The sequence below is a fragment of the Heterocephalus glaber genome, unplaced genomic scaffold (genome assembly GCF_053883595.1).
Source record: "Heterocephalus glaber isolate CG9 unplaced genomic scaffold, H.glaber_assembly_v1.0 deba00001547, whole genome shotgun sequence".
Classification (NCBI taxonomy): domain Eukaryota; kingdom Metazoa; phylum Chordata; class Mammalia; order Rodentia; family Bathyergidae; genus Heterocephalus; species Heterocephalus glaber.
In genome coordinates this window covers 605,632-613,871 of record NW_028258340.1, presented here as the reverse complement: position 1 = coordinate 613,871, position 8,240 = coordinate 605,632, and the positions used below count along the sequence as shown (strand labels likewise).

The 8,240-nt window shown below is 34.9% G+C and overlaps 1 pseudogene; it reads left to right on the top strand.

Moving 5' to 3' along the window:
- The first annotated feature begins 1,492 nt into the window (after nt 1-1,492).
- On the top strand, nt 1,493-7,740 carry LOC147824310 (zinc finger protein 441-like; annotated as a pseudogene).
- The last annotated feature ends 500 nt before the right edge of the window (nt 7,741-8,240 follow it).

The window sequence follows — 8,240 nt, the reverse complement described above, 5'->3', positions numbered from 1 at the left end:
TTTTAATGACATGTTATATTCTATTCACTACTATCTTGATGAGGAGTTTGCGTGTATGTTTGTTAGGAAGATTGCCCTATAATTTTCTTTTTTAGATGAGACTTTATCAGGTTTTGGAATCACAGTGATGTTAGCTTCTAAAAGTCAATTTAGGTGCACTCCATCTCTTTCCATTTCTTTTCAGATTTAAGAATATAGATGACATAACGCCCTTAAAGGTTTTGTAGCTCAACAGTGAATCCACTGGGTCCTGAGGTTTATTTAGTTGATAAATTCCTTTACACTATCTTCATTGCTTGTTATTGGGTTGTTCACTATCTTTGTCTTTTTGGGTTAGATTTGGTGTGAGTCAAAGAATCTGTCCATTTCTTCAAAATTTGCCAATTTTTTGAAATACAGTTTTTCAAATTACGATCTTCTGAATATTGACAGTTTCTGTTTTGATTTCTCCTTTTTCACTTCTAATTGTATTGATGTGAGTCTTTTCTCTTTCTCCCTTGATATGTCTGGCTAAGACCTTATCTACAGCATCTGCCAAAAAAATGTATACACACAGGAAAAGAAAAACTTGTGTAGTTTAATACTAAATTATTGAGACATCATGAGTTTAATACAAGTTACTTTTCACATCTACAGTTATAAAAGGTGCTCAAAGTGGTGGCCATCAGTTGAAAAAATATCATACTATTTTTTTCCTGAAGTGTGTATACACAGTTTTGGTGGACTCTGTACTTTATTTATTCTTTTTTTTTTTTTTTTTTTTTTTTTTTTGGTACCAGGGATTGAACTCAGGTCCTTGCACTTGCACAGAAGGCGGCAAAGTCACTGAGCTAAATCCCCGGCCCTGTATTTTATTTATTCTTTCAACAAATCAGCTCTTTGATTGTCTGATGTTCTGTGCATTTTTCTAGTCCCAATTTCATTGAGTTCTGCTGTAAGTTTTATAATTTACATCCTTAATTTTGGTTTTGACCTAGATTATTGTTTTTTCTCAAGTATCATAAGATTTCATGTAAGATTATTTATTTGAACTCACTGTTTTCCTTACATGAGCATTGATTGCACTGAACTTCTCTCCAAGGACTCCTTTCATCCAAAAGGTTCCAATGAGTTGTATAGTCATTGTCATTAACTTCCAGGAACGTTTAAATTTCTACCCTGATTTCTTCAATGACCCATTGGTTGTTTAAGGGTGTCTTATTAATTTTCCAGGTGCTTCTACCTTTCTATAATTTCTTCTGAATAGTGGTCTGACAGTACACATGGAGTGGTTTTCTTTTATTTAAGCAGGCTTTGTGACTAGTGTGGGATCTATTTTGAAAAAAGTACCATGTGCTGCAGAAAAAAATGTATACTCTGCTTCAATGGGTTCAAATACTCTGTAGATATCTATTAAATTTATATGTTCAAGGGTGTGGTTTATCTTTGATATTTCTTTGTGATTATATATTTATTTGATCTTTAAAGTTTTGTGATATGTTTTATGAGTATTATGGTGTACCGGTACTTGGTGCATAAATATTTATAAACATCTCTTCTTGTTAGATTGTTCCCTTAACTAGCATCTAGTGACGTTTGTCTCTTCTAATCAGTTTTTGCTTGAAGTTCACATTATCTGAGTTTAAAATTGCTACCACTGTTCAATTTCTGTTCTTTAATTTTTAGTCTTTGGATATTGTTGTGGATTAGATGAGTTTCCTGAATGTGACATACTGTTGGCTTCTGTTTTTTGATGCATTCCACCAATCTGTGTCTTTTAATTGGAGAGTTGAAGACATTAATGTTGAGAAATATTAATTAGATGTGTTGATGATTTAATATCATTACATTCTTTCTCTGTTAGTGACTCCTTTGTTTTTCTTTTCCTGTCATTTTGTGTTATTGTTTGTCAACTGATTTTGCTTGTTTTTTTCATTGTATCTGGGTTTTTAGTTCTACAGACACTCCTTGTTTAACAACCAAAATGTTTCCATGACTAGATCATTAAACGAATTGGTTGCTAAATGAGGAATTGTATGTAGTTTGTACATTTCAATATTCAGAGCAATGAAATGATCAAAGGAAACTCCAACTTGATGACTTTGATTTTATTTGCATAACTCTTACATGCAATTCTGTAATGGATAATAGAACATAAAACTACAGAATTGTACTGTACCGCACAATCAATAAAAATTATAATATTTATAAATAAGGTATACTATACAAAAAAAGACATTTAAGCTCTATCAATGAGGTGTACAGAATTGTACAACAACAATAAAAAAGGCCAGTGATAAGTCTGAGCAGTGGGGTTGTAAACCTGAACAGCATGTCTGGGTCATAATTTCAGTCATTACACAGGCTGTTTGTTAAATGAGGAATATGTGTATTAGACATCATGCTACCAAGATAGTTCAAAGAAAATGATTTGTTTTTCTTGAGAACATATATGCTCCAATAACCTTTAAAATAAAATACAGCAACCGCCAACAAATTAACACATCAGCTAGGTTCAGGCAGTATTGATCACTCACATGTCAGAAAAGGCAGGGATGAAAATTATTCAGAAAATCACCAAGATATCTTATGTATAGGAATATATAAAGTGCTTATCAATAATCAAGTTTGCAAAACAGATACAGTCCAGATATGATATTTAGCAAATCAATAAAGTATCTATTCCTGTATTTTCTCACATTCCCTTTTCTGGCATCTTAGCAGCTTCCATGAATTCTTCAAGGTTACATTGATCACATAGCTGATATTCCTGGAAGCTGTGTATTGAATGTGCTTGCCTCATTAATAAAGGAGCTCCTCCAGGTCATGCAAGGGACTAGTGAAACTAAAATGCTACTAATAACATATTACAGAGCCATGAGTCTGCTTGACTCTGTAAAAATCATTGAAAATTCCAAATATCTTTAAGAGTGAAACTTGCATTAATGGAGTGACTACTCTGTCCATCTTTGCAATAAATACCTTGGAGGCTAGAAAGACATATAAAGTATATAGCAAAGGAGCATACTAGGCAGAAGTGTAAGACAAAAAGAAAACACATAAAACAATTACAGAGCCAAGAATAGCAGTGATAATTAATTTTTCTATATTTCCAAAGTGTATATATAACCTTTGAGAAAATGTGAGCACCCATATCATGAGACTTCTACATGCCCAAGACTTTCAAAGGTAACTCATTTCTAAAGAGTTTGTTTATGTCTGAGAATTTAACTCCAAATTAATAAGTTTTATTATCACCTGAGGAGCTGTTGGAAGCAAAGAGTAGTTAGAAGTGAGCCCAATTAAAAGAGTGCACTGATAAAATTTTTTGGCCCTTTGACCCAGCTGTTCTGCCTGTATCATATGTGATTGACAGATCTCATAAGACCATGCTCCAAATCACTCCCTTCTGCATCAAAATAGGCAAACCATATATTTTTTGAGGTTACTTTTTTGCCTCAATATCCAAAAAATATTTCAGTCCTTAAGCAAAACTTTCCTCCTGGGTGTTGTTATCATCTTCAGTCAGGTGAGTCTGTTGTATGTCATCTCTGTTACCATATGCTGAGGACATCCCACAAGTAGCTGTGGGCATGCAGCTGTGGGTAGGATGCTTGGTCAGTGGATCTTGGTGTCCTCCCTGGGCTGGACACACAGACCCTTGCATGCAGCTAGTGGTGGCATATTTGGTTGGTCAGTCCTGGGGCACTCCTTGGCCTCGGCATGTGGGTCACAGTGTGTGGCTGACAGTGGACACTTGATCACTCCTAGTGTCCTCCTTTGGCTGGGTGCACATCCCTAATCTGTGGCTAGAGGCAAGATACTCAGTTGGCACATCTCTGCATTTCTCTTTCTACACACCTTAAAAATGTTTATATCTCCATGACAAGTAAGCATTTTGTCATTGAACTATAGGATGTCTTCCCTAATCTAATTTCATTGATAGACATTCCTAGTAAAAACTGTAGTTTTTCATTAGCATTTTAACTTATGATTCATGAATTTTATTTTGTGTTTAATTACAGTTTTTTTCTATGAAACCAGTTTTAAGTTTCACAATGCTATCTAAATACAATCAGAGAAGGAAGGGATCATTTTCCTAAATAATAAATTGAAATAGAGATATTTTCTATGATCTGTATCATTTTTTTCCATTTAGTTTATTGGTACATTTTAGGTATACAATACAATTGCATTCATCTTTGGGATCTTGTACCTTTACGTGATGTATCTTGGTTCTTATTTTTTCCCCATTCCCCTGCCTTCCCTTCACCCCCTTCACCCTTCCCTATTTATAAAGACTTCATTTCCATATTTTTCCTTTTCTCATATTTTTTCTTTTCCCTTCTTTCCTTTCCCCTTCCCCTCCCACTTCCCCTATTCCTTTAGACATTTTCTGCCTATTTCACAATATCAGTTGTGAAGTTTTCATATACCTAAGGTTTTATTCTCTTTTATTTACTTCACTGATTTAGCAGGCTCCCTCCATGAACCATGCTTTAGAGACAGTGTATAAATAAAACTGGGTTTAGCCAGCAAGAGAACCAGTATTCCCATTCTGCTGGGAGTTTTTTAGTAATGAATTCCCATTTAGCACAGGACTAGTATTTTAATGAGGGAGGACAGGCATCAAAGATAAAATCATTAGAAGGAGTGGCCTTGAAAGAGAAAATAGTCTAATGGTATCTTTGAGCTCTAACACTGCTGCCTACATCCATCTATCAAAATTCCTATGTGACAAGTGCATGTGGATGGAGAATAAGTATTTGATGACTGAAGTATGAAGTAAACATTTGTAGGACTCAGCCTCGTTTCAGCTTTTTATGAGTAGAGTGGAAATATTTCATTTTGAGAGTCTCACTCTTCTTCTTGGAAATATATTTCTGATGCTATAGAAGGCAGTGACCTTTGAGGATGTGGCTGTGACCTTCACCAGGGAGGAGCGGGCTTTGCTGGATCCATCCCAAAAGAAGCTCTACAGAGATATGGGAAAACTTTAGAAATGTGGCTGCTATATGTAAGGAAGATATCATTTTCTCATTTATGCAATCAGAGAGCATTGGTTGTTGCTCATCAGTGCAGTTTTCTTAATTGGAATATAACACCCTTTTATATAATGTATTAACTCATCATCATATTTCTTTTTCAACATTTTAGGAAGAAACTGGGATGACCAGCAAATTGAACATGAGTACAACAATTACAGGAAAAATCTAAGGTAATCTAAGGTAAGAAGAATATTCTTCAAAGTTCAGAAATATTAGAACCAAGGCAACTACACAAATGAAGCCATGTTCATATTTCTCACAAAATTTCTCCAAAGATGCATACATGTTGAGTATCTAGAATCTGAAAATTGAATATTTGAAGTATCCTAATATCTGAAATGCACAGAGTAATGACATTATGTCACAAGTGAGGCTATCTAATGTATAAGAATAACGAATTATTTTTCATGCTCAAGATTATAAAACTGTTGTATGAAACTGTATTTAGGCATTAATTATAGGTATATATAAAAATATTTGTGTTTAGACTGGGAGTTAAGTGCAGGATATCTAATTACATATATATGTATTTTCAAAAGACTGCTTTCTTCTCAAACAAGTTATGGAAGTAATGCTATATGTATTTAAATGCGGTGTATATGTTCATTATTTGCAAAACTGGTAACCTGAAGTATTCAAAATCCAAATGAATGCCCCCTGCTTTGATAGTTGCTGTTTCCCAGCAATCTTCCAGAGCATACATTCTTTCATTTTCTTTCAAAATATTGGAAGCTACCTTCCCATAATGTTTGTAGGAATGTCACGGTAGTATAACATCTATGGAAATGTGTATAGAGATTAGTCAAAAAAGCAAAACTAGAAATCCCCCAAAAGTTAAATTAACCATATCACACTAACACATACATATCCACTTCCTAATATGAAGATCTGGAAATAGCCTAGATGCCCATTCACAGATGAGTAGAAAGGAAAAATGGGATAGCCTGGGCAGGATGGTGTCTGCTTGGATTCCTAGCATGCTGAGAAGTTGAGGCACGAATATCAAAAATTCATACTCCACCTGGGGAACTTAATGATTGATGAGGCTCTGTCTCGTAAAAAAAGATAAATAACTCTGAGACTGTAGCTCAGTGCTGTAGCCCTGGGTTCAATCTGCAGCACTGAAAATAAGGTGGTGTATATATATAATGGAATAGTATTCAACCATAAAGAGAGTGAAATGATGTCATTTGCCAAAAAATAGACGGATCTGGAGCCCATGTTATATTAAATAAAATAAACACAGACAATTTAATATCACATGTTGTATGAGAAATGCAAAATATGAATTAAGGGGTAAAATATAGGAGAGATGGTAGAAAAGAGAGAGGCAGACATTTTGGAGAGGGTGAAGAGCCTCAGTGGAAGGGGAAGGGGTAGAGTCATGGAGGAAAAGTGTATGAAAAATAATCAATGTATCATATGTACCAATTCTTCAAAATGAAAGTATTACATATTACAAACATGTCAGTTACAAACTCCCAAATGAATACTGTTTTGTTCAAAGCTGTTTCCAAGCCATCATCTAGAGTATACAGTAAATTCGTGATCACATATTCTTAGGGGTCATCAAATCAGATCTCCTCTTGATAAACCATCAATATAAAGACATTTTTATATATGACTGTGTGTTTTATTTTTTTTTCTTGACAGAAGTGAAGAGGTAGAGAAATGCTGTCAATATAAATTATGCAATCAACATGGAGAAATGGTTTTTATGACTCCTAATACTAATGTGCACATGAAACTGCTTGGTACAAAGCCTGGTGAAAACCTTGCCTGTGGAAAGCCTCTAATTGGTCATTCATCAACAACTGTACCTATCACAGGTAACACTGGACTCAAAGCATATGAGTATCATGGATTTGAATAGAAGCTGTCTCACAGTAACAGACATGGGAAAACCTGCACTGACTTCCAGTCCTTTCAGAAGCATGCAAAGAGAAATCCTGGAGAAAAGCCCTATGAATATAAGCAATATGGAAAACCCTACTCTGATTGGACTGAAGAAAGTAACCCTGAAGAGAAGCCCTTTGTTTATAAGCAGGATAAGAAAGCCTTCAGTATACCCAACTATGTTCAAATCTGGGCAAGAAATCACAGCAGGGTGAATATCTATGTATGTATACAATGTGGAAAAGGTTTTATTTCTCACAGTGATATTCAGAAACATGAAAAAGTCCACACTGGAGAAAAATTCTATGTATATAAACACTGTGGGAAATCTTTCACAAATGACACTTCATTTGGTAATCATGAAAGTACCCACGTTGGGGAAAAACACTATGTGTGTAAACAATGTGGAAAAGCTTTCATCTCTCACCATTCTTGTCAAAGACATGAATGAACTCACACTGGGGAGAAACCCTATGTATGTATGCGATGTGGGAAAGCTTTCAGCCAACACATTCAGTGTCAAATTCATGAACAAACTCACACTGGTGAGAAACCCTATGTATGTAGGCAACATGGGAAAGCTTTCAGCCAACACGTTTATTATCAAGTACATGAAAAAACTCACACTGGAGAGAAATCCCATATATGTAAGCAATGTGGGAAAGCTTTCACCACAAGTGGTGATTGTCAAAAACATGAAAGAACTCACACTGGGGAGAAACCCTATGTATGTATGCAATGTGGGAAAGCTTTCAGCACACATGGTAATTGTCAAAAACATGAAGACTCACACCGGGGAGAGACCCTATGTGTGTAAGCAATATGGAAAAATTTTCAGCACACATGATGATTGTCAAAAATATGAAAGAGCTCACTATATGGAGAAACCCTATGTATGTTAGCAATGTGGGAAAGCTTTCAGCATACCTAATTGTCAAAGACATGACCGAACTTACACTGGGGGGAAAGCCCTAAGTATGTAAGCAATGTAGAAAAGCTTTCAGCACACAGAGTAGTCGTCAAATACATGAAAGGAATTACACAAGTTAGAAACCCTGTGTACGTAAGCAATATGGAAAAGCCTTCAGTTATTTAGTAATCAACATAGACATTAAAAAATTAAGAAAGAAAATTTTGAATATATATAGTGACTTGCACAAACATGAAAGGACAGTGTAGAGAAGCCATTTCTTTGCATGCAATATAAAAATCTTATAGTACAGAAGTATCATTATATACCTAAGGAAATTCATAGAACAGAGAATCTGAACATATATGGACAATGTGGGAAATGTTTTATTTTTTTTAGTGTGTTCA